Source organism: Haliotis rubra, unplaced genomic scaffold, assembly GCF_003918875.1.
Source record: "Haliotis rubra isolate DU_JTF1 unplaced genomic scaffold, ASM391887v1 Scf104, whole genome shotgun sequence".
Classification (NCBI taxonomy): domain Eukaryota; kingdom Metazoa; phylum Mollusca; class Gastropoda; order Lepetellida; family Haliotidae; genus Haliotis; species Haliotis rubra.
The window spans coordinates 844,817-870,505 of NW_025764937.1; the positions used below are offsets into that span (position 1 = coordinate 844,817).

The 25,689-nt window shown below is 39.5% G+C and overlaps 1 protein-coding gene across 1 annotated transcript in view; it reads right to left on the minus strand.

The window, feature by feature from the left end:
- LOC124274125 (rhodopsin-like) overlaps nucleotides 1-22,358 on the minus strand; it is an 86,067-nt gene extending 63,709 nt beyond the window's left edge. The window contains exon 1 of the mRNA XM_046709447.1: nucleotides 22,186-22,358. The gene's annotated coding sequence lies outside the window, so the exon portion shown is untranslated. The remainder of the gene's footprint in view (nucleotides 1-22,185) is intronic.
- Nucleotides 22,359-25,689: the final 3,331 nt, after the last annotated feature.

Consider the following 25,689-nt stretch of genomic DNA (forward strand, 5'->3'; position numbering starts at 1 on the left):
TTCTATTAGATATTTGCCGAAACAACTTTCTCAATTATTTCTGGGAATACTATAACTGTTGCCCTTCTTGTTGTAGACTTCAAATAATATATACATACATGTAATTGCATGTAATCACGCTTTGATTTCTACTGTAGTTTATGGGCATGTGTTTAAACGATAATACATCAACAGACAAAAATGTTCAAGTAGCAAAACAGACAGCTGGATTACCTACAACGTTATCAATGACTGTCAAACATACTACGACTAGCACAAGGAGCGCAACTGTCCTCGAAAGCAAAGTTAAATGGATGAGGTAAAATCATCGTTCTGTACAATGATTCCATAAAAAACCCAGGCCGATATAAAAACCGAGAATGAAATCCGCGGCTCGTGCAATAAGCCCAGATTAGCAAAAGATGTTCCCATACTTTAATGGGCCTCGGGTTGTAGTGATATTTAAATAGAGGTTTTAGCAATGTGCATATGGGTGTCTATTAGCCGTAGAGTGATCAGATGTGCCTTTCTTCGTTCGGTCAATCAGTTCAAACTGATGGATGGATTCATCATATAAAAGAAGGTCAACACTGCTGATGTAAATACCAGGAGGATGCCAAAGATGATTTATTGCTCCATCAGATACACGCAAATTGAAAGCAATACACCATCAGACACATAATTGGAACCCTATTAGGCACACTTTTAGTAGGCTACAGGTTACAGAGACCGGCTATGAGTAAGCGTGTTAGGCGAAGTAATTAGAACCATGTTAGCGTCAAACTAAAACCTTAATAGGCAAACTTTTAGCTGAGTATTTCCTGAGAAGATCCAGCTATGGGTATGCGTGCTGTGGTAGAGACTGGCGTCGAAGTGGATTAGATTGCACGATAAATCAGGGTCCATTTGAACCTAGAATGATCTACATTGGCTTGACGAGAGAACGCTGTCTCATTCATAACTTAAGGCCGTGTCTCTTTTACTGAGTTATTTATTTCATGAACATACATACAGTATCGTTGTCACGATCGTCGTTGTCATCACCATCATCGTCATTATCATCGTCGTCATCCTCCTCCTCATCGTCGTCATCATCATAATCATCGTCGTCGTTGCCGTCTTCGTCATCCCCATCGTCATCCTCATTCTTTATCTTCATCTTCTTCGTCATCATCACGTATAGCATTATTAACTCCTTTCACTCGATAGTTCATAGTCTTCACTTGTGCACTAGGTGTCTCCGAGGACACTGCGTGGACTTGAAACTGCCCATGGGCATCACTCTTCCCAAATGTTAAAAGAAACCATCATGTATCCTGCAGTCTACTCTTACATCTATAGATAGGTCTGTTCGAAAACTTTTATCATGCCGGTTACTGTTTACTTTGCTTACTGCCAGGTGTCGAGAACAAATTTGTGGATAGAGCATGGTCTACAGACACTACTGCATGTCCAAGTGATAATGCAGAATATATAGTGTCAAGATATCACAACCTTAATGATCTGTTTGATTGGCATGTTAGAAGTTGATGTATAATAAGAAAGGTATGATACTTTATGGATGACAACGTCTATACTAGATTATGATGCGACGTTTCAGTACATAGAATTCCCAGGAATTATTGAGAAAGTTGTTTCGTCAAATATCTAATACATGTATATAAACTCTAGAAGTTTTACTTAAATGAATATGTTGATATATGGTTCTCTTACAGTCTACGTGTATTTTCAGTACCTTGCAATTGTGAGACCCCCTTGCCCTGCAATACACCTAGGTACACTACCGATTAAAGTTTGTAGGAAATCGTGTAACAGTGTATCCCAATCTTCGACCACTTCTTTCTTCATATCCTCAATGGTTTTAAGTCGTTTGGGGTTCATTCTGTCTAGTCCCCACACATCCTCAATAGAGTTGAGTTGTGTTAACGATAATACATCAACAGACAAAAATATTAAAGTACCAAAACAGACAGCTGGGTTGCCTACAACGTTATCAATGACTGACTGTCAAACATACTACGACTAGCACAAGGAGCGCAACTGTCCTCGAAAGTAAAGTTAAATGGATGAGGTAAAATCATCGTTCTGTAGAATGATTCCATATTTAAACAGGCTGATATAAAAACGGAGAATGAAATCTGGGCTGTAGCTGGGCCAGTCTAAAACCTGAACATTTTCTTCCGACAACTACTGCTTTGTGCATATCGCAATTATCTCCATACAGTGTTCGGGACGTTTGGAAGCAGATGATCATTTAAGATGTCAATATATCGTTCCTTCGTCAAATTTCCAGTGAAAATACACAACGGCGTCACTCCACGTGATGATATACCGCCCCACATGTGAAATTACGGGATATGTTTTGGGCGTTGATAGATAGGTTTCTTTTGTCCAAACCGAAATTTCGAAAGAAAAGAAAACATAATCCCAGTCCTAATTTTCATGAGCCCTACACCTGTTAAACGCCTTTCTTTTTGTGCATCTTTCATCAATGGTGAGGGCATTTCGCGCTTTATCATCCAGTTACATCTTTGTAATTCTTGTGTAAGGGTTTTATTACATACCTGAGGACTTCCTCTGTTAATCATCTCATTTCTGATATTCTCAACGATTTTCAATATTCACCTACTCACAATCTGATCAAGTCGTCGGCGATCCGTAGTACTGAACTTCCTTGCCCTGCCCCAGTCTTGTGCTCAATCCCAACTCCTGACTAAATATTCTTCAAAGTTCTGTATACTGTAGACAGAGGAATGTCATGCCCACCAGGTAACTCTTTTGCATTAGTCACACCCCTTTCAAAATCATCATCTACAACCAGCTTTATTTTCTCTTCTGCTGTCAAATCTGCCATGTCAACAAAGGAAGCCGTCTGCTACACCAGAGGAGATAACTCTTGATGTAGTAAGGTTTATTCTTAAGCCTACAAGAGTTGCCTCCCATATTGAGCACCTTACTACATACCGTACCACTTATCTAAATTTCTGTTATCAGTAGTAGGAAACAAAGATTTTCTCAATGATTTCTGGGAAAACTAGATTCTTATACCGCTGTCAAGCAGGAATGACGTACTACAGCACAGAACATACTAATTTACATCAAACAGAGATTATGTAAGAGAAAATGAAGGTATGCATCAAAGTGATTAATGAACAACAATGGATAGCGGTAATAATGGAGTAACAATGAAAGAAAGCCAACTGTTCACGAAGCGGAAGGAAATCTACCTGGCTGACAGGATTAATCAGCAATTTATCAGCTGGAGTGCTTTGCTCTGATTTGTAGGCGGATGGGATGAGATGGCTCACTTGTTTTTGTGGAGACCTGGAGGTCTTTTGATAATATTTCTACGTTGTGATTTGGACAGTTAATCATATAGATTAAGATGGCTGAGTTTCGGTTGATTTTTTGGTAGATGACAAGAACCTGTACTGAAACGTCTCCTCGTAATATAATAAAGAAGTTGTCTATAAAGTATCATACCTTCTTACCTTAATGTTCCTTTCCCTGGATACTATGAAATGAATTACAATACGAGAGTGGTAAATAGAAGGACATCTGTCTGGAGTGGTGTCATCCATCAATTTTACCGTAGGTCTGAATGTTATTTAGCATTTCAATGTCTACATATCATGTACGGGTGTGCGGTCTTGTGCATATAGCTCAGGTCACAAACCAGTCGAAATTAAGCAACGTTGGGCACGGAGAGCCTTGGATGGGTGACCGTGTTTGGCAGGTTGACTCCTGAGAGTTTCTAGGACTTCAGTCCTGCCCTACAACGAAGCACATTTGATACATGTGGTCTCTCCCCAGTGGGATAGGTCATGTGACTATTAACCTTGCGCTTCACAGGCAGCCTGGGTTATCTGGGGGTAATAATAATCAGATTGTGCAGGATATGAAGCCTGGAAACGCGCGTTATAATCATCCTTAATTATTCTTATTATACAACAATGTATAGATATATTAGGTGTATGAATGTAGCAAATGAATTAAATCTAGAAGTCAAAACATACATCAGTTCATGCGACACACTTGGTAACGAGCGAAACTGTCCAAAATGTACATACATTTACATAAAATAACATCAAAGTTCTTTCTTGTCACAGCTTTGATCCTTCACAGGTCGACAGCTTACTAGTAATGTAAAACAACCGAGTGTCCTCAAATTCCTGTTAGTGTCATATGCAGCTGTATGACGACATTGCGTAAAACAATTCAGTACCGGTGACACGTGTACTTCCCTCACCCGTTCAGGTGCCAAATAATAGTTTAAGTGTGTTGTGTCCCAGTCGATCAACAGAATCAAGTAGATTGGATACATGGTGAAATTGATCTTTCTTATATTAAATCAGTTGCGTGCAAAAGGTTTACAATGTCAAATAGTATAAAGTGAATGGTTGTCATATAATGAAATGGCTTCACAGCACGTCAACACATGTATCATGCCCCAAATATTTAATGTTCCAATCCATTCACATATTTGGGTAACCCCGAGAAAGTACGATGTCCCGACCAAACTCTTCCATTACGAAATGAGTAGTGGTCACTGAGCAATTACCTGCATGAGACGATGGAGTGAGCAAGCACAGATACTGCAATAAGAGCACATGATCAAATACTTAATGCTCTTCCAGCTAAATAAACGAGGAAAGAACTGAGTGAGTGAGTGAGTGAGTGGGTGAGTTAAAATTTCTCGTCACATCGGCAATATTCAGCAATATAGTGACGAGAGAAAATTATACTGTTGTGAAGATGTTTGTGTTAATTAAAATGTCACATTAATTGGCTTATTATGGGTCACAAACGTTTAAAACGCTTTGTCTGTGTTCTATGTTGCTGGTTTAAAGGCGTCTCACAAGAATTTTTGTCGCGATAGTTTCTAAATCGTAACAATAAGTCAATAACAAATGCATGAACAATATTTAAAGGGTATAAAAGCCTGTCGTAAAAGGACAATATAACAACTAGATTATCACATTTTATTTAAAACTAGTTTGGGACCATACAAAATAGTAAATGGCAAATTTACAAATTGACTTCAATATGAATATGGGCTATTCTAGGGACCATGGGGACTTACAGTACTTTTGCTACTTGCATGGACCCTAGCTGGATTTATATCATCCATTCAGCCGCTGGTGATTGCAAATTTCGCCTTAAGGCAAAATGACAAAATACTATATTTTAATTCTACGGAATTATGCAGTGAAGTGAGCTCAGCATCATAAACATAGATATATATATCAGAAACAAGCAGTTCTTTCTAAGGTCAAATAATCCCCCGCCGTAAATTATCAAATCAAACGTGAAGGTCGTAGTTTAAGATCACGTTAGATGTAAAAGAAACAAGAGAAGTCTTGAAAGTCAATGAAGAAATCAAGTGAACCGTTCTTGAGATATCTTGCTGACGATCTTAACATGCTGAAATATTCAAAGTGTTGCTGTGACCTTGAAAATAAGGTGAAGGTCACCAAAATAAACTGGGCCCTTCCCCCCCCGACAATCCAGTGAACGGTTCTTGAGATATCTCGCTGACAAGGGTAAAACGTTAAAGTCCTCTTTTGACCATGAAATGAAGGTCAAGGTCACCAAACCCGACTGGGACCTTGCGCATACTGTAATGAACGTAGGTACCAAATATGAAAACAATCTAGTCAACAGTTCTTAAGACATTCCAGTTCGTACTTATGTACGACCGGCCGGCCGGGGCTTAATACATTCCCCCCCGCTTCAAGTTGAACGCGCGGCGGGAGATAGTAAAGATTGCTCTACCCCATTTGTAGAGTCGCGAGAACGCTTGCATTAATATGCTTAGGCGTTATGACGTGTGAATGCGAAGACCCGGGTTAGAATTGGTCTTCAGTAACTAACTTGTACGAGGCGAATAACGGGACAGAATGGAGTGTCTCGATGATTTAGCTTAGGCATTGTCATCGTATCCCTATTGCGTAGATCGATGCCCATCACTGGATTGTCTGGGCCAGACTTTTTATACGCCGAACATGTGCAGCTCCATTATTGTTCAGTGCAGTGTTAAACACCAAGCCAAGTTTTATGCATGTTTGGGCTAAGTATTCGATGTGGGAGTTGGTTGACATCATCTTTCAAAAAAGAAACTATTTACTTGGGAGGATGAAAAATATGAGTTTAGATTTAACTCTGAAATGGAAAGAAAAATATAGTGTTTCGTTTAACAAGATGAAGTCTTAAACGTTTTAAAGGTCAGTTAAAGGTTTCTAATTTTGTTTGATAAATCCGTAGCTGTTTTTCCTTCACGTGATTGACAACACATGATATGTTTTATCAGACCTATTGTTCGAAACTGTTTCATCGATCGCTAACATTGATATGGATGCACCTTCATTACTGGACAAGAAAGACAGAACAGTGCTCCATAGGATACGTAAATCGCGGTGTAGGTACTTTGAACAGCTTCCTGACGTCAACCAATAATGACGTAGATGACAAACATACCTTTTTCGCAGGATAATTTACTGCTAGCTCCTTTGATCTTACACATCTTAGACATATAAATAGAAGGTGGATGTAGAATACGGACCTGGCGTAAAAAAAACCTACAAAAATGTCAGGAACACCTATAATAAATAAAACTGTCTGTGATTTAATTACAGACTTTCGCAACGCAAAAGGTTTCCAATCTGTTGAAGGCATGCGTTTCCAGAAACATTACAAAGTTTTGGAGGGTATATGCAAACATATCAGATTTGAACTTCTGCCCATTTTTTAAACTTAAACTTGTGGCGGCGTGTGGTCCTGTGCACAGAGCGCTGGTCACGAATCAGTTGAAGTTAAGCAACGGCGAGCTCGGACAGTCCTTGGATGGGTGTTTGATAGCTTGACTCCAGAGACTTTCTTGGACTTCCGTCCTGCCCCACAACGAAGCACATGTGATACATGTGGTGCAATCTTAGGCAAGTGAGTTTGTTAAAATTGCCTCTGTTCACCCAGTGGTACCCGGTTGGATAAAGTCATGCGACTTTAACCTTCTAGCGCCTAACAGGCAGCTTGTGTTATCCGGGGTAATAATAATCAGGGTGTTAGCGCTTTGATCATGCTTTGTTGCGTGGAGATTAGCGCATTATAAGACTTCATTATAATTTATTATTTATAGGTTTTGGGTGTTCGGCATGAATTTCTACGTTCGTTGACGTCGATGACGTCATGGACGATATACAGATCCTATTCTGTGATCATAATTATATTTGTTTATTATTATGACAAGCTTTTGGTACATTACATGACTAACCTCATATGATTTCAGTAGAAAAATAAACGTGATAAAAGCAACTGGATTTAGCTTGTTTCTGCTTCTATGAATACATCGAAGTATACAACACAACGCTATGAAGACTGTGGTTGATGTTCTCTGCCAATGCACATTTCAAATGATACATCATGTTGTTTTAGTTAAGCTGACTGTTTGATAGTACTGACATCCAACTAACATATTTCGGCAACAATCACGAAGTTGGTATTTTTTGTGACGTATGTACTATCAGCGGTATACATGCTGAAATGTTTGTCAGGACCCAAAGAAAGTAGGAGCTCAAAGGCCATATACTGACAAGAATCATCAGCTAGTCATGCATCAGATCGTTTGGTAGGTGGATAGTTTTAAAGCTTGTTTAATTACATCAATCCGTATTTGTGCATTTGACGTTTGACGTCATTTTAGAGCTGCATTGACGAAAAAGCTAACAGGCATTCAAGAACATCTTTCTGATCTCGCCAAGTGAACCACACTCGCATCTCAACCTCCAGCTCACACACAAAGTCCACCGCCACATTATCCACCCACATCTTCCTACACAGACGTACTGATTTTGTTCTGCATCTGGAAGAATGTATGCTTACATGTACAATAAAAAAACCAGGAAAACGTTATGCATATTCGTCCACGCAAGTACAAAACCAGACCCGTGAACATGGACGATTGTGTTTTCATGTGGTCCATTTATGTGGCGAGGGCGGGGAAGACGTCTTTGAAAGCATTTATGCAATATGTCTTAACAGGGAGAATGAGTATTGTAATTGGGGATAGACAAGCAGCTCCTTTAACGACAGCCATCAACATAGGCGTTGTACTTTCGATACATATTTTCATAAATATTCATGAAAGGATTGCCTCGTGCGCTTAAACGAAAGACAGTTTCCCTTCAACTTAACTGCCTCTGCTGTAAAAAGGATGGTATTGTGTCGATCGTAAGAGAAGTTACTGTTCGAGAATCAAAAGCAAGGGTGTAATGAGGTCTTAACGAACTTAATTTAGTCTATAGACTTCGTTATGACCCTGCTGCACTGTACAGAATTACTTATATGGAATATTATCAGTATTAATGAATTTTAAATTACTCTGTATAACAACCTCCGTCCATTCCATATACGTTTTGAAATATTTTGCAGAAAATCTACGAAAGAAATTCCTTAAAACCATATATCCAATCCGTGGAATGTGTAGAACTGATTGACAGAAACAGCCATACAAAAGACGCAATCCCTGTACTGTTTACATCGTATTGACATGAACCAGATTTTCATTTGACTAGTTCATCACTTAAATCACATTCAATGGATGTAACATGCTGTGTGGTATACTGAGTCGGTTTGAAAATGGAAATGCCTACATTGAGGGTAGTAGTCACTGCAAATAGTATTTATTAATTACAAACCACAGTTGATAATTACACGTTTCCGTCTACATGTAAGTAGTTCGCAATGTCGTCACTCAATCAGAAACCACTGCCTACATTTACGTTGTTGTTTTTGTCACTTTCAAAGCTATCATAAACAGAAGCCTACTAATATAACCAATTTGTCGAAATAAAACTTCCTCACATTATCATATAAAACAGGACTACATTTACGTTACGATAGGGTCGGACTCGTACAACGGTCTCATACCATAGAAGAGGCATTATATTACATGTATTGTTTCCATCATTTGCTACATTAGCCGCAACAGATTACCGTTTACGATACTAAATAAAACCAATAATAATGATATGGATTCTTATAATGCGCTAAACTCCGAACCAAAGTGTGCTCAAAGCGCTAACAGAGTTCCAGAGTTCATTATTACCTCGGATAAGCAAAGCTGCCTGTGAGTATATACAAGGTTCAAGATATGTATCTTGATCTTATTTATCAAACCGAAACAGTAAGGAATATTACATGGGTGAAACGACACAAAAGAAAAAAATATATCTAAAAACCGAAAAAAATACAGTTACTGGCATCTGCCAATGCTTTTACCAAACCATCCTAAGCGCACGACCGGCCAAACATTGGTGTTAAAACCCACCACTCTCTCAACATCATCGCCTTGTCCATGTACAATATGGCGCCTCCACACTTACACACTCGCAGCCGCCAGAACCGTTGTCCCGACCGGTTATTTATTGTTTCATGTCATTAATAAATTGCCAACACATCTATCGAATTTGAATTATCCAGCAATATGTGAAGTCTTAGGTGTTTCTTGTTTTACAACCGATCACCTTGCTTGCACAATGGAGACACATGTATGACTTACGCAAAGTTAGTCATCTTTGATCCAATTATATGTAAAATGAATACAGTCAGCATTCATACAATAGTACGATTGTCACATTTGTCATGGGAATTGTGTTCATACTCTATTATTGGTGTTTAACGTCTAGTGCCAGCTTATCCATCAAATGTTGGGACTGCGGCACACATTCTCGTTGTTTGGTTATTGTTTAACGCGCATTATTCAAGCTATATGGTCTGTAAATAATTGAGTCAGGGACCAGACAATCCAGTGATCCACAGCATGAACATCGGTCTGAGATACGTTGATATGTGTCAACCAAGACAGCGAGCCTGACCACCCAATCCCGTCAGTCGCCTCTTACGACAAGCATGGGTTGCTGAAGGCCAATTCTAACCCGGATCTTCAACTTTGAGTATCTTTAGCATGGGTTGCTGAAGGCCAATTCTAACCAGGATCTTCAACTTTAAGTATCTGTAGATGAACTCACGATAGAGCCTATCAAACGTGCAAGGAAGGCTTGTGGGATGTCACGCCAGATTCTCTCAAGTTCTGTTGCAAGGTCAAGGACATTATCTGGCGGATGAGGAAGACGGCGTAGAAGTCGATCCATCTCGTCCCAAACATGCTCTATCGGGGAGAGATCCGGTGAATTTGCAGGCCAAGGCAGTAAGTCAACGTTGTGGTGTTGCAAGAAATCCATAGCAACCCTTGCCGTATGAGGGCGGGCATTGTCCTGTTGGAATGTTAACCCAGGGCCTTGTCGTTGCAGAAAAGGAATTGCCACAGGTCGAATAATCTGATCCCTGTAGCCCACACCACTTAAGTTGCCCTGAACAATCACCAAAGGAGTTCTTTGGCGTGCTGTTATTGCACCCCAAATCATCACGGAACCACCACCAAAGCGATTCCTCTCCAAGACACAGGCCTGTGCATAACGTTCTCCCGCGCGTCTATAGGCACGTTGACGTCCATCACTATGGGAAATGTTAAACCTGGACTCATCTGTAAAAACAATATTTCTCCACCAAAACAAGGGTCTGCGGACATGATTTCGGCACCACATTCGGCGAGCTTGTCGATGACGTTGTGTCAGGATAGGCCGTATGGCGGGACGTCGGGGTCTGATCCCGTAATGACGTAAACGTTGTCGAACTGTGTTGGGGTGGATACGGCAAGGTCCTGGGATGGTTTGGGCAGTCATCACTGCAGTCTGAAAGCTGTGGCGAAGATGGGTCACCCTTATCCATCTGTCCTGTCTTGGCGTTCTTACACGTGGACGTCCAGAACGTGGCCGATCGATGACGTCATTTGTGTTCTGGTAGCGTCTCACCAGTGCAGAAATGGTGTTCCGGTGGCAGTGGAAATGTGCAGCCACTTGTCGTTGAGACATTTCCCCCACGGACAATCCCAATGGCCTCATGACGTTGTGCAGACGTGAGCCTTGGCATGCTATGCGTTTCAATAGCCGTTTAATTTTTTGAACGATCGCAAGGGCAGGGGTTGAGCTTTCCAAAGTGACAGTATTGTGTGGCATTCATTTGCTCTGTTTCTCTTTCCGATGCACGTGCAACAACGTATTGCACGTCTCAAGGACGAAACCACTGACGTCACGGAACGTGGCATATGCATGCATGTTGGATACATGTCACTAATTTTAGATTTTAAATTTTTGTATGCACAGTTTCTTTATGTGCCTAGTATACGTTGAATCTTTGGTACTGTGATCAATGATACTTTTACGTCACTATTGTTCAGTCACCCGTGCTTTCATAGGTACAGCTCTTCATCCTTTCTTGTAGTGAGGTACTATTTACGTTACTATTGATCAGTCACTCGTGCTTCTTTCGGTACAGCTAATCATCCTTTCTTGTAGTGAAGTTACAATTTCGATGTAACTGCTTTGACAAAACACCGATTATCTTTGTGTATTGGTTCAGTAGAGAATAAAGTGAAGCTTGTCATCTTGAATTTACATCTTATTATAAATTTGCCGTAGTACATTTAGGGTGTTGTCTGCCATCTTGAATTAATGGGGTTCTGTGTAACTGTAGAAGCCTTGTGACAAGACAAGAAGAAACAGATTTTCCAAATATCCAGGGAGTCAATCAAAACCAACACAAAAACCCATGACTGTGTTGCAGATGTTGTGATGTTTATAGTCTGCTAAGCTAGTTTCAATCACCGTTTGGAGAGAAATCCCCTGATAATATTACCCTTCAACTGAAATTGCTGTCAGTATTGAGAAAAAGACATTGGAAATCCTTATTGATTTTCAACATAAACAATTCTACAAATTTGTCCAGAACACACTGTTACACAGTCCTGAATTTTGCAATTACGATATGTAGAAATGATGGATGTTTACAATCCACTTTCAAAGGAACACGGAAATGGAATGAATCTCGACCCCTCGAATATTTTAGTCGATGTATATGTAAGAAATATATATTCCATTTAGATTTTCCGGGAATGACTAAAAAGGTGACTCGGGTAAATCAAGACCGAGAGTACATGTACTGAGAAAAATCGTCACAACCAGAGAATAGTCTCGATTATCCGAATTCTCTTCATTGACTGCAATTCCATCAGTGACGCTTGTGATTCTACCCAATTACTCAGTGAACCTTAACATGTTGTTTTTTTTAATATAAATTTGTACTCAAAAGAACACTGGATAAAAACCACCCAACATATTCTTTTATTACCAACATATGTCACAAATACATTTAGCTTGTTTTTCTCCCGCAAAAATGACCTATTTAAAATGAAGTATAATCTTAACACAGCCGCCCAGTCAGGTCTCAGTGGTATCAGAGACTTTGAAGATGCTACATACTATTTTCTTTGGTGGCATCTGCATCCTGTTTCGACATAATTAACTGATGGTGATGGAATTCTTGTCTTGCACACTCTTGTCCTCAAGCAACAGACAACGCCGAATTCATTCCCATGAGAAACAGCAAACGTCCACAACAGACTTTTGATTTTATACCACAGACGATGTGGCGTAATTGACACTACAATCGTGTTTTCTCTTCAACCTACATGCATATACTTTAAGGAAGAAATAGTCCTGATGTTATTTTTGCTATGTAACGTTTACCACTTTTGCTTAATCGAAAGTGGTTACAAGCATGTGATGGTAACTGGTAATTGACGGTAACACTACTGATGGATGTTGACAGCCGAGGACTTATTCTGTTAGTGGGTGAGCCTGTTTGGTTTGCCACCACTTAGCATTTCATTAACATCAATGCAGCCCATTGAGGACAGACAGCTGAGCGGATGCTGGTGTCATCACAATGACTGACCTGGGAAAACATCCAAAGCAGATCTGAGATTGGAACCAACGATCAACGATTCGGAGCCCGTATAACAAAAGTGACCACTGTGATTCTATAGAAAACGCACATTGTCCTAGAAAACTACTGGAACAAATATGCTCCAAATTGCTGAATAAAATGAGTAAGTGACTGAGTTCAGTTCTACGACGCACTCAGCAATATTCCAGCTATATGGAGGCGGTCTGTAAATAATCGGGTCTGGACCAGACAATCCAGTGATCAACAGCATGGGCATCGATCTGCGCAATTCGGAACCGATGACATGTGTCAACCAAGTCAACGGGCCTGACCACCCGATCCCGTTAGTCGCCTCTTACGACAAGCATGGGTCACTGAAGGCCAATATGCTAACCCGGACTTTCATGGGTCCTGAATAAAATAAATGTTACCTGATACAATAGGTACATCATGACAAGTGTATACCTTAATAATATATTTATGCTCATAGCGTTAGTAAGGAATATCTTGCCTCACAAAATGCCTATTTGAATTGTACAGATACAATATGTCACATGTAATGCATTACATTTGTAAGAGTTATTATAACCATTCCTGATATTGGGTTGAGGTTTGTAAGTTATAAGTTTGTAAAGTGTGATGGTGCATTGATAACGATGCAGTTCCATCTTACCAACTCATCAAACTTCGTTCCTGTTGAGCTGTCATATATACGTTAAGAAACTTTAAACGCATCGTTATAATGAGAATGTTAACTATTTTTCATGAAATAGCAGTACAAATGTACTATCATACCCATCAAAAGTTTAGACTCACTAGTGTAAATGTAGCCACTTACTTCAGTCATCTCTTCTAAACTAGATTTTGAATAATATTCCATACTGTTAGGCACTGTTGACACATGAACTGATGTATTGTAAAACAAAGTAGTCAAGTTGAAAAGATTATTGTCATGAGTTCAATAAATGATGACTGTCATGCTCACTGTTTGAAGTAAAACCCGTTTCTCTGAAAATCCCACGATTAACGTTTTGTTACTTATCTTTTGTTACATTCAGAAAGCAAGAGCTTAGCGATTAGAGATACAAACTTTGATATGGACTATCGAGTGTCACTCTGTTAGAATAGAGAGGTAATGGACCAATTGCCACAGCCCAATTTCAACTAATGCTCTATTAATGACCTCATTATATCAACCACCCAAAGCCGTACTGATATACTAGCTGTTTTCCTACTCAAAGAATAAAATGATCTATTCCTTAAATACATATCTAAAAATTAAAGTCGTAAACCATAGCAACATTTTTCTATAATTGGTATATAAAGATGACAGTGTAAAGGGTTCTGAAAATACTCTTAATGTTACACTGTTGTTTTTCAACTCTCGTAAGGTCAGCAAAGCAAACAGGTGTACCAAACAGTGGCTCTGCCATGAATGTGCATGAAACACATGCATTGCTAAAAGACTATTATATCACAGTTTATTTATTTCTTTCATAAATTTAATATTATATTTGACTATTAGCCGTTGCTTTCACACGAGGTTAACCGTGAAATCTGCATGTATAGAGCAAAATGGTAAAATCGGCAAATGAATATACCATGAATGATCAGTACATATATCAAAACAGGTATAACCTTACAATATAATGAGCAGTTGTAAAAACGTCTCTGCAGAAATTAGGTCTTATGTTCAGAGCTGGAACGGAATATTGTTCAAAGCTGGAACGGAATTGGCGTTTCAAATATGTATCAGATGCACTCATCACGTAAATTTGAAACAAATCACGAAGGCCCCAAATCGACACCATTGGCATGTACTAGTCTTTACGCGTCCAAAACAAGGGCAGATAACTCTCGGATTGTAAAAAAAGGTTTGGGAAGCTCATTTTACTGTTGGAATATGCCTTCGACAGTAAGGGCTAACTTTCAATTGTCCAATCACGTACAATCGCTATTACAATCTCACCTTCAACGGAAAAGTTTTCAAACAGCACTCGGTTAAACGAACAGGCATTGCCTGAAAAACTAAATTAATTTTGCTGTTTGTTGATGAATTACAACTTAGTAATCTACGATAATTTCATTCTTTTAGCTTTTGGCAGATTCCATTTTCGGTAAATGGCAAAAACGCGGTGAAAGTGATATGAATGGTCCACCTATGTGACCATTGGCCAGATATGTGATGAGATAAGGTGTTCACAAAACCAGGGAAGTTGATGTCGTTAGCGTCTTCGTGTACCACCAACACCTATGATTAAATCCTTCTAAATTTCAAGCAGTGAAACTTGACCTTCTAACTCACACATGACCAACTGAAACACCACGACATGAAATTCAACCCTCGCTCAGATTCACATGTTTTGATCAAATCCTTTCAAGGAACGTTTCCTCAATACAACGACTTTGGGGAATACGCTTAAAGAGCACCAGCGTGTCAAAAAATACCGAATACTCTTTTGGGGGCAAGGGAGCAACGCAGTTGAAAATGACCAGGTAGATTTGCCATTCCAATTCTGGTTAAGTTTTCAGGAACTTTTTCACGATGTTTTCTTACCACCTGAAGTAATTATATAATAAGTATTATAAAATGTGAAACAAACTGACGCAAACTACGCTGATGTCAAAATTCTTTAACACTTAAATGAGCAACAGTGGGAATATCATGGGCCGATCCCATCACTTGTTCGAGAAAATATCCCTATGTATGTACTAATCTTTACTCATCAAAAACAAGGGCAGATGACTCTCGGATTGTAAAAGAAAGGTTTGGAAAGCTCAGTTCACTTTTGAAACCTGACTTCGATATATAGTACTAGGTAACTTTCACTAGTTGTTCAGTCACCGACAATCGCTATAACATTTGCAGCCGCTGTATCGCAATTGTCACTTTCTCACTATCATAATCTCATTTTCAAGGAGAAAGTGTTCAGTCATGGGCCGATTCCATCAATTGTTCAAGAAAATATACCGAAAAGCCTTTCATGCTTCTTCAGCAGAAACGTTACCTATTTTATTACCAAAACACCAACTTGGTAGTAGAAACAAACAGGCACCCACCTTTTTTGAAGCCGGTACTCATCTTAAATATATATAAGGATCGTCAACCATGGAAGAAATGAGCTGCCTTCGAATCAGTACAACGTCAGTAAGATTAGGAGTACAGCTCCAAAAAAACACACTTTTCAGGGTATAAAACAATAGTTCAAAGTTTGATTAACTGCTTTTGACATGTAAATATTGTGTTTGAAATGACAAATAATCAAGTCGGTTATTCTTATTCGATATGCGCATCTGTTGGACTTCAATGCTACATACATAACACAGATACTATATAGTTTTAATATCGGCCAGGTATGCATTATATTATGATGAAGTATCATCTGTGTCAGTGCCATACATGTTTTTCAAAATGAACGTCATTTATCATAGCATATAGATCGATATATGTCACGTTTGAATTGTTTTGCATTTTTATAGACATAAATTGAACAGATGGGGAATTTAATGAATACTAAATAGGTTATTATGAATATCATCGTCCTGTCATGACGAACATGCGGCAATTCTGCTTTTCATTTATTTATAGGAAATAAATAAATTATGCAAGGAAGTTGTAAAAATATAGAAAATAGCATTTTACATAAGTGTAGATGTGCAGACATCTGCTTCATACACATTTATCTGTGCGTGTCACCGCACATGTAGGTCAGTGACATCGTCAAGGTGTCTACGCAGCCGGACATTATTTCAGACATAGAATGCACTGACACACAGACTAGCTGAATTGTGTCATACGTTGAAAGCAACAACACCCTTGTTGTGTCAGAATCGACAAATATATTCCGGCAGAGGAACGACCGCGCTATCATATTACTTGGTGTTTTCAGTAATGTTTTTATGTACATGATCAACAAAATACTCTGCCATGCTGATTCAAAACATACAATTCAGGAATAAGAAGTAGGCTTTGTCTATTCAACCACTGCAATCTGGTGCGTAGCTTAAGCACCACCTGAATCGAAGGGCAATTTTAAGAATTATACCACATACTGGAATGCAGATGCAAAGCACGTGCTCCATTAAGTATCCCAAAAGCTATGGATCGCCTATCACATTGGGATAAAATTTCACAACTGTAAGAATGTTCCCGACAGTTTTCTGAACCGATTTAAAAGGCCACAGTACTAGAAAAAAAATGTTCTTGACATGGCAAGGCACAGATTTTCAGAAAATGCATGATGTCAAATTACTGGCATTCGTGTTACTTGATTTTGTTTATTAAAACGGCTTTTGGCGGGGGAAAAACAAGGCTAATTGACGTAGAGGATCGTCCAAGATATGTAAGACCAAGGGAATCATGACCGTGACGGCCGAGTTCTAATTATTCTGGCAACGAATTACGTTAACCAGCCACTGTCTAATGCTAAATAAGTCATGGACAGTCTACTGCTAAATCAGCTATGTGTGCCGCGAACAGACTTATCCGAAATCAGCCATGTGTACCATGAACAGGCACATGCTAAATCAGCCATGTGTACCATGAAAAAACAGTCGAACGCTAAATCAGCCATGTGTACCATGAACAGTCGAATGCTAAATCAGCCATGTGCACCATGAACAGTCGAGTGCTAAATCAGCCATGTGTACCATGAACAGTCGAACGCTAAATCAGCTATGTGTACCATGAACAGTCGAATGCTAAATCAGCCATGTGTACCATGAACAGCCTAATGCTAAATCAGCCATTTGTACCATGAACAGTCTAATGCTAAATCAGCCATGTGTACCATGAACAGTTGAATGCTAAATCAGCCATGTGTACCATGAACAGTCTAATGCTAAATCAGCCATGTGTACCATGAACAGTCGAAAGCTAAATCAGCCATGTGTACCATGAACAGTCTAATGCTAAATCAGCCATGTGTACCATGAACAGTTGAATGCTAAATCAGCCATGTGTACCATGAACAGGCGAACGCTAAATCAGCCATGTGTACCATGAACAGTCGAACGCTAAATCAGCCATGTGTACCATGAACAGTCGAAAGCTAAATCAGCCATGTGTACCTTGAACACTAATGCTAATCAGCCATGTGTACCATGAACAGTTGAATGCTAAATCAGCCATGTGTACCATGAACAGTCGAATGCTAAATCAGCCATGTGTACCATGAACAGTCGAATGCTAAATCAGCCATGTGTACCATGAACAGTCTAATGCTAAATCAGGCATGTGTACCGTGAACAGTCTAATGCTAAATCAGCCATGTTTACCTTGAACGGTCTAATGCAAATTCAGCCATGTGTACCATGAACAGTCGAATGCTAAATCAGCCATGTGTACCATGAATAGTCGAATGCTAAATCAGCCATGTCTACCATGAACAGTCGAATGCTAAATCAGGCATGTGTACCATGAACAGTCTAATGCTAAATCAGCCATGTGTACCATGAACAGTCTAATGCTAAATCAGCCATGTGTACCTTGAACGGTCTAATGCAAATTCAGCCATGTCAACCATGAACAGTCAAATGCTAAATCAGCCATGTGTACCATGAATAGTCGAATGCTAAATCAGCCATGTGTACCATGAACAGTCGAATGCTAAATCAGCCATGTGTACCATGAACAGTCTAATGCTAAATCAGCCATGTGTATCATGAACAGTCGAATGCTAAATCAGCCATGTGTACCATGAACAGTCGAATGCTAAATCAGCCATGTGTACCATGAACAGTCTAATGTTACGTCCGTCATGAATCGACAATATCGTGCGTGCAGAAAGGTGATGCGACAAGATGGATGCAGGTGATGTGACCTTGTCAAGCTCTAATATATGTCCTACGTGACGAAGAGTTATGCCTGCAGGCAAAATGATGTCCACCGTAAATGGGTTTTTGGAGCACAGTGATTTGTAAAATAGTGCTTCCTACACATGACAGAAATGCTTTGACAGATATGCACTGCATACATTTGAATAACACCGACTACATCTAGTTTCAATAGCAAAACGGAACACACAATACTATAGAAATACCGAACTAAATAGAGAACATAAACTCATTACATATGCTCCACACTTCCGATGCAGCGCCCTGAATGGAAGTTACAGGTTCCTGTGATGTAAGAGATATGTCCAGTTGGGCATTTCAAAAAGGGTAACGTAATCAAGCACCGGGGAGCCTGTGTCAAAGGCTTCACTCTTGCCAGCTATTATCAGACACGAGATATTCAGTCCTTTGAATGTCTTGCAGTCTTAATTGTTCCGAGTATTGTGTCGTCAACTAATGGATAAGAAAAAAATCAGCAAACTGCAATGCATCACAATAAACGTCAGTGGATTTCGCCTCTGACTAGACGTTCTTCTAGTTTAGTTTGTGTTCGGCGAACGTCTGTCTTCATCGAAAGTCGTCAAACTCTGTATTATACATGTAAAATGATAAAAGAAGGTACGAGCTTTTCTCTTGTTACCATCAGCCATCAATCTTCAGCAGGCGTTAAGCGAAGGGAAGAAGAACACGTATCGAACGACCGGTTTAAAGCGCTAATGTTTCTTCTCCCCCAATTCTGCCGATGGATATTTACATACTGCCATGGCTCCATTATGAAATTTGTCAACTTGTTTCACACTCCTTCCATACGATCTAGTGCTACAACAGCGGTATTTCCGTCTGGGTCAAGATAAACGCAGGAACACATTAATCCTGCTTCTTGCCTTCAGATGGCTTGGTCTCAGGCAAACAGGGAAATCTGCATAATTGTTGTATAAGGGTCCCCTATACAACACATCTTTCCATGTTCTTACGGAAGCCTCTTGATACCATAACACCAAACCTTGCACGTCATTCAGCTCGATAAATGTCAGTTTAGACGAGGGTCTTGAGAGGCATATATAATTTGGTATTCAAGTATATGGATGTCAACTTCTTACACAGAACGTTTCTGGGCTATTCCTTGCCCGTTCGTCATTCACCTGACGAAGGGACAAGGGCTAGCCCTGAAACGTTGTGTACACAATAAAGACGAAGTTGACATCCATAATGTTTTGTCTTTTAGTCAGTTTAGACGTTTCGAAATAATGAGAAAAGATAACTTGACTATGTAAGCCTTGCCTTGTTATTGAGAGTTAGATGACTGTCTGAAAAAGCGAGCATGGCAGATGTTTCTACACAGGCCATGTTGCTGATGATGCAGATGAAAATATTTCATCCATCTAAATGGTTTGTCGAACATAAAATTATCACTTAATTGTCATTAGCAGATTCCATTTGCAGGTGTTCACTTCATGCAAAACTACAACAAACGAGTAATTGTTGGTCCCTGACTAAGTATCCTTAATTTCTCAAACATAAAATACATCCCAGATTTATAGGGAATCAGTGATGACACCACACTTTAAAGTCACGGGTTCTTTGGCCTTCCTTATACGTTAAACTGATATTGTACTGTCCTGGTAGGGGAAACCCACGGGGATCCAAAGACTAATCCCAGGAAGCCAGTAAGTGACTGGCTGGGTGGTCAGGCTCGGCAAGTTGGACGATTGCATACGTGTTGCTTATCACCACATTGTCTAAACACCCGGGTTAGAATTGGTCATCAGAAACCAATGCTTGTCGTAAGAGGAGACTACCGGCATCGGTGGTCAGACTCACTGACTCGGCTGAGATTGACACCTCCACACCATTCCCTTTCCCGCCTGTAAACAAATCCCGACATCGGTTCGTATGAGCGTTAGCGCAATGATCCGTCAATAGCAGTTTTGTGAAACTCATTTCGTTATATATGAAATGAGCTACGTTTGTCTTGATGAGGTTCGACAAGGCTCAGAGTTGAAAAACATCATAGGGGACGTCTAACATCATTGATGAGTTAGCTTCTTTGAGAGGAAACATGTGTCGATGGCAAACCTAATTAAAATGACAGATCTCAGCAGCTGAACACTGTCCCTATCATGATCAACAGCTGAAACAGCTGTATGGTGAACAGTTACAAATGGCGTTTTAAATATATGTGACCAGACATTTAAGCATTTGTTAAGAACATTATCAAAATATCTTATACCCAAGAAAGGAAGAATGTGTTCCTTCGCAATTACGTTGTTTCTGTCCAGACCTCTAACCAAGCATTTACAGAATGTGACCCACACAAGCAAACTGTTTGAACAACGTGCTGCAAAATGTAAACTATGTGTACCTACACTTTTATTGCATTGGTAATGATTCAAGTAAAATATTTGCAATTACACATTTAAAGTATTGACGGACAATTAAAATACCTTTCAGAAAAGCCTTCAGCTTCTGACAAGTTTTGCAACCAAACATTAAATAGTTATGATATATTCAAACTATTGCAACCACACAATCAAATATATGTAATGAAATCAGTGAATTACAATCATTGGAGTAAAATATCTGACACAAATTTGAAGTATTGAAACCACGCAAATAAAGAGCCTGTTTCAGATTTGAAATATTTGCAATTGCATGGGCTTGTTTGAAAAATAATTTGCCATAAATTGTATTTATTTCGAAGAACTGCAGTAAAAGAATAATCATTGCATCTGCAAGGATAGTAGAATAGCTGGCATCATGGTGTTATGCTTCGCTATCTCGTTATGGTATTCGAAGATTGATGCGATATCAGTGGTAACTAGGATCAGTGCGTCATAGTTTAGTAACAATGTTAAGTCAGGTATCTAACGTAAGGAGTGGATCAGCTAAAATGTAATAAAACGATATGCGAATAACAGTATCACACTCTCAGTGAGAAGGGATGAAGGAACGCATACCAATATGAGGATGTGACACACATGAGTCAGTGATTCAGATTTAGTACAGATTCACACATTCACTCACACAGTGTACACGTTTCTAACACTGATAGAAAGTATGCATATCGTGTGTTTGTTTAACTGAACAAGAATGATTTTGTTTCGTTGAAACTTCTTCATTTGTGTCATTTATGTGATGGGTATACTACAGCCATGCAAGTACATAGTTCTTAAAACTAATGCAACATTTAATATATATGTTAAGGTAAGAATTAGCGAGTTAAGTTTATAGTCACATCGGCAGTATTTCAGTCATATCGCGACTAAAAATAGTTACAAATTCATGATAAAATACATAAAGTTTACAAACCTGAAGGACAGCAAAACCAACTAGAATATCACAGTATCAAGAACAGAAATTAGCATCTATCTCTACAATTGGATTTCAAATGAGGAAAATACAATTTAAAAACGGGCTGAGTATCGCCAGCAGCTGAAGGTAGATCGCCATGCTAGGGGCCATGGGAACTTACAGTTTAAGGTAAGAACATTTGTTACATGTGAACTAATATGAGATAATGAAACCCCTCACCTCTTATTAACTGAATTAGAAGTGAGTCCCAGGCTGCATGCTATCCGTGTTTAAGAGCAATATACGTCACTGTGCTGTCAGACTGAGATACCGAGGTCTTGTCCGTACGACAAAAAATGGAATGGCTTTATCCGAGCATGCAACACATGTCCTTATAGAGAGGAAGCTCACCATCACCTGCCTACACTGGCTAAGAGTGACTACAGAGAACTGGTGTTCGCTCAGTCACCATCCGGCATCCAGTTCAGCGATCAATAGAGCTCTAGTGACACCGCGGCGGGATTGGGGGAATGAAAATAACTCGCAAATAAGTGCGGATTTTATTTCCTTGTTCTAAATGCGTAACGACGGCCAATCAGACTTCGTAAGGTTCTTTGGTTGGTTGGTTTGTTGTTTGGCGCTGCACTCAACAATATTCCAGCTATATGGCATTGGTCTGCAAATAATCGAATCTGGACCAGACAATCCAGTGATGAACAGTGTAAACATCCTTCTACGCAACTGAGATACGATGACATGTGTCAACCAAGTCAGCGAGCCAGACCACCCGATTCCGTTAGTCTCCTCTTACGGCAAGCATGGGTTACTGAAGACCAATTCTAAGCCGGATCTTCATGGGTCACTTCGCCAGGTGTATGCAAGCAGCGAAGGCGTAATTGTTAAAGGTTACCATCAAACTCTGGTCCCAAGAGCTGATTTTCACAAAGCGAGTTTTACGTTATCGTCTTGTTGTACAGCGATAAAGTGTTTTATTTTTTGGCATGATCTGTTATTTGGTAGTTCTGACACTGGCGTCATGTGAAGGTGTCAAGGGTGTTGTGTTCAGATGAGGAGAAATCGAATTCAGTGAAACGGTCACGTGTTACTTCAGGTATTCCAACCTTTTGGTGCCGATCGCTGACTTCCTAACACGTATATATTCGTCCTGTATAGAAACATGAGTGAGTCGGATATATCAGCGACAGAAACGTGGCAACACATATTCCCACTATTCCTAACAGCATATATTTTTTTGTTTAGGAAATTCAATTTCATTGTGGTTTCTCCTTCTTTGTTCAATGTATCCGACGTATCGCAAACGGCGGTACTTCATGAGATCAGAAGTTTCCCTTCCCATAAGTGTATCCTTTCTGATATGGTACATGTATCCATCTTTAACGGATACATTTACGGACAAAAACGATGTATTTCTAAGAGTGAGTTAATAACGCATATGTGTATATGTGCTCATGGTATCGATAGGGAACATGTAACTCTCCATGAACGACGTGTAAAATATAATGAACTAAAAGCAATGTAACATAGTTGACTTTACTCGTCAGATTGTTTGCTGAAAAATGTCACTTTTATTCAGATGAATAGGAAAGCGAAAGAGTTTCTTCCATTTTAAAGAATGCAAGTGTCAACCTGAGTTATGGACATTCAAATCTGTTGATAGACTGTCTACGTACGATTCTTTATGATATTTATGATATTTTTCAACATGCAAGACATTAACCTGCTAAACAGTATGACAACTGACGCTTCCGTTTGTAACGTTATTCGACAGAACGCTGGCGATGTGTTTGGCTTAATACCCGTGAGATGTTCAATATACGTTTCAATCATACTTTTGCAAACTGTTCACATGGACAATTTCCAGAAATTGACGAAATGGTGTTAATGTTGGTAGTCTTCGAAACGCATTTGAGACCCAATACCCTAACTTGTTCAGATTGGGTATACCAAAGATTGTAAGGCAAGGTTATGATTGATGTTTGTACAAAATGCATGCCCGAGGTATCTGTAGCAGACCTCGGCAAAAGATAAATATATACATCATATAAGTATATAAGTGTTAACATAGCAATGCCATTTCCATTTCCCGTACCTTTTATATTGTATATTCAAACACGTGCATTTATATGCATAAACACAGGCGAGGTTTTACCCTGTTTTCAGATAAGTCCTGCAAAGAGTGACGCAGGTGTTTCAAGAGTCTTCTTTTAAACGTGGCTGTGAGTTAGAGTGAGTGAGTAAGTGAGTGAGTTTAGTTTTACGCCACTTTTAGCAATATTCCAACAATATTACGGCAGGGGACACCAGAAATGGGCTTTGTACACATTGTACCCATGTGGGGAATCGAACCAGAGCCTTCGGTGTGACGAACGAAAGCTTTAACCAATAGGCTACCTCACCGCCCCAGTGGCTAAAGGCCGAATACCTTAGACCGAAAGCTAAATTGTGAAACACGAGTTTCATTAGCAAACAAAACAGGAATTAATTCTGATTTTACGACACATCGCTTATTGCCTCAGTACATGTATGTTGTTCTGAAACTATCTGCCGTTTGATTACAACCTTGAATTCCCAAAAGGTGAAGGATTTACTTAACGTTTTACGATCTCACAAAATGTGTTGGTTGTGTTTGTTTTCCAATGCCGCACTCAGCAATATTCCAACTGTATGACGGCGATCTGTCAGACAATCCAGTGATCAACAGCATGAGCATAGATCTAACAGTTGTGAAACGATGACATTTGTCAACAAGCCAGACCACCCACCCGATCCCATTAGTCCCCTCTTACGACAAGTATGGGTTACTGAAAACCAATTCTACCCTTTCTTTATAATCTCGAAACTCTATAATCACTGAACTATGAAGTTAGGATGAGTTATCCGGACACCAGTCGTAACGGACAACCCTCAAGCTGGTGTATGTACAGTATACGCTGTACAACTTCAGTAAACAACAATATAAGTTGTTCACTGGTCACAAGGGGGGCATGGGTTGATGTACCCTCGATGTTTGTTTATGTTCCCTGAGCCCGATGGGCCCCGAGGGACCAGTGAACAACGTATTTATCTTACCGAACACCTTAATGTTAATTTTGAATTGTTTGAAGCACGGGTACAAATCTTTTTGTAGCCATCGCTAGATTTTGATGACAAGAAAAACAGATTTAGAGTTATCTCCCTTCCATCGATATGCATTCGCAAAACATCGGTAATTTCCGTACATCATACGTGTTTCACTGCTATTCGAGTTAAAGAATTACTACCGTGAAGTACCAAATGAGTTGCCATTGACAGCGTGGTACATTGAAATGTTACTCGCTTATAAGCGGGGTACATTGAAAATAATAGAAGAGCGCTCAGCCAAGCAGAAAGCGACATTTATGTGAGTGAGTGAGTGAGTGAGTTAATATTTATCGTCACATCGGCAATATTTCAGCCATATCGTGACGAGAACAACTTATAATTATATTAAATATCAATAAAGTTAGAAATTAAAAACCTGTTGACGAAGAACAGTAAAACTACTAGTGTATCACAGATATCCATTTAAAACTAGTAACTAAATCTAAAATATTTCAACTATAAATGACAATACAATATAAAAACGGGCTATAGATTGCCAACGACGAAAGGTAGATCGCCATACTAGGGACCATGGGGACTTACAGTACATTTGCTTCTTGCATGGGACCTAGCTGGATTTACATCATCCCTTCAGCTGGTAGC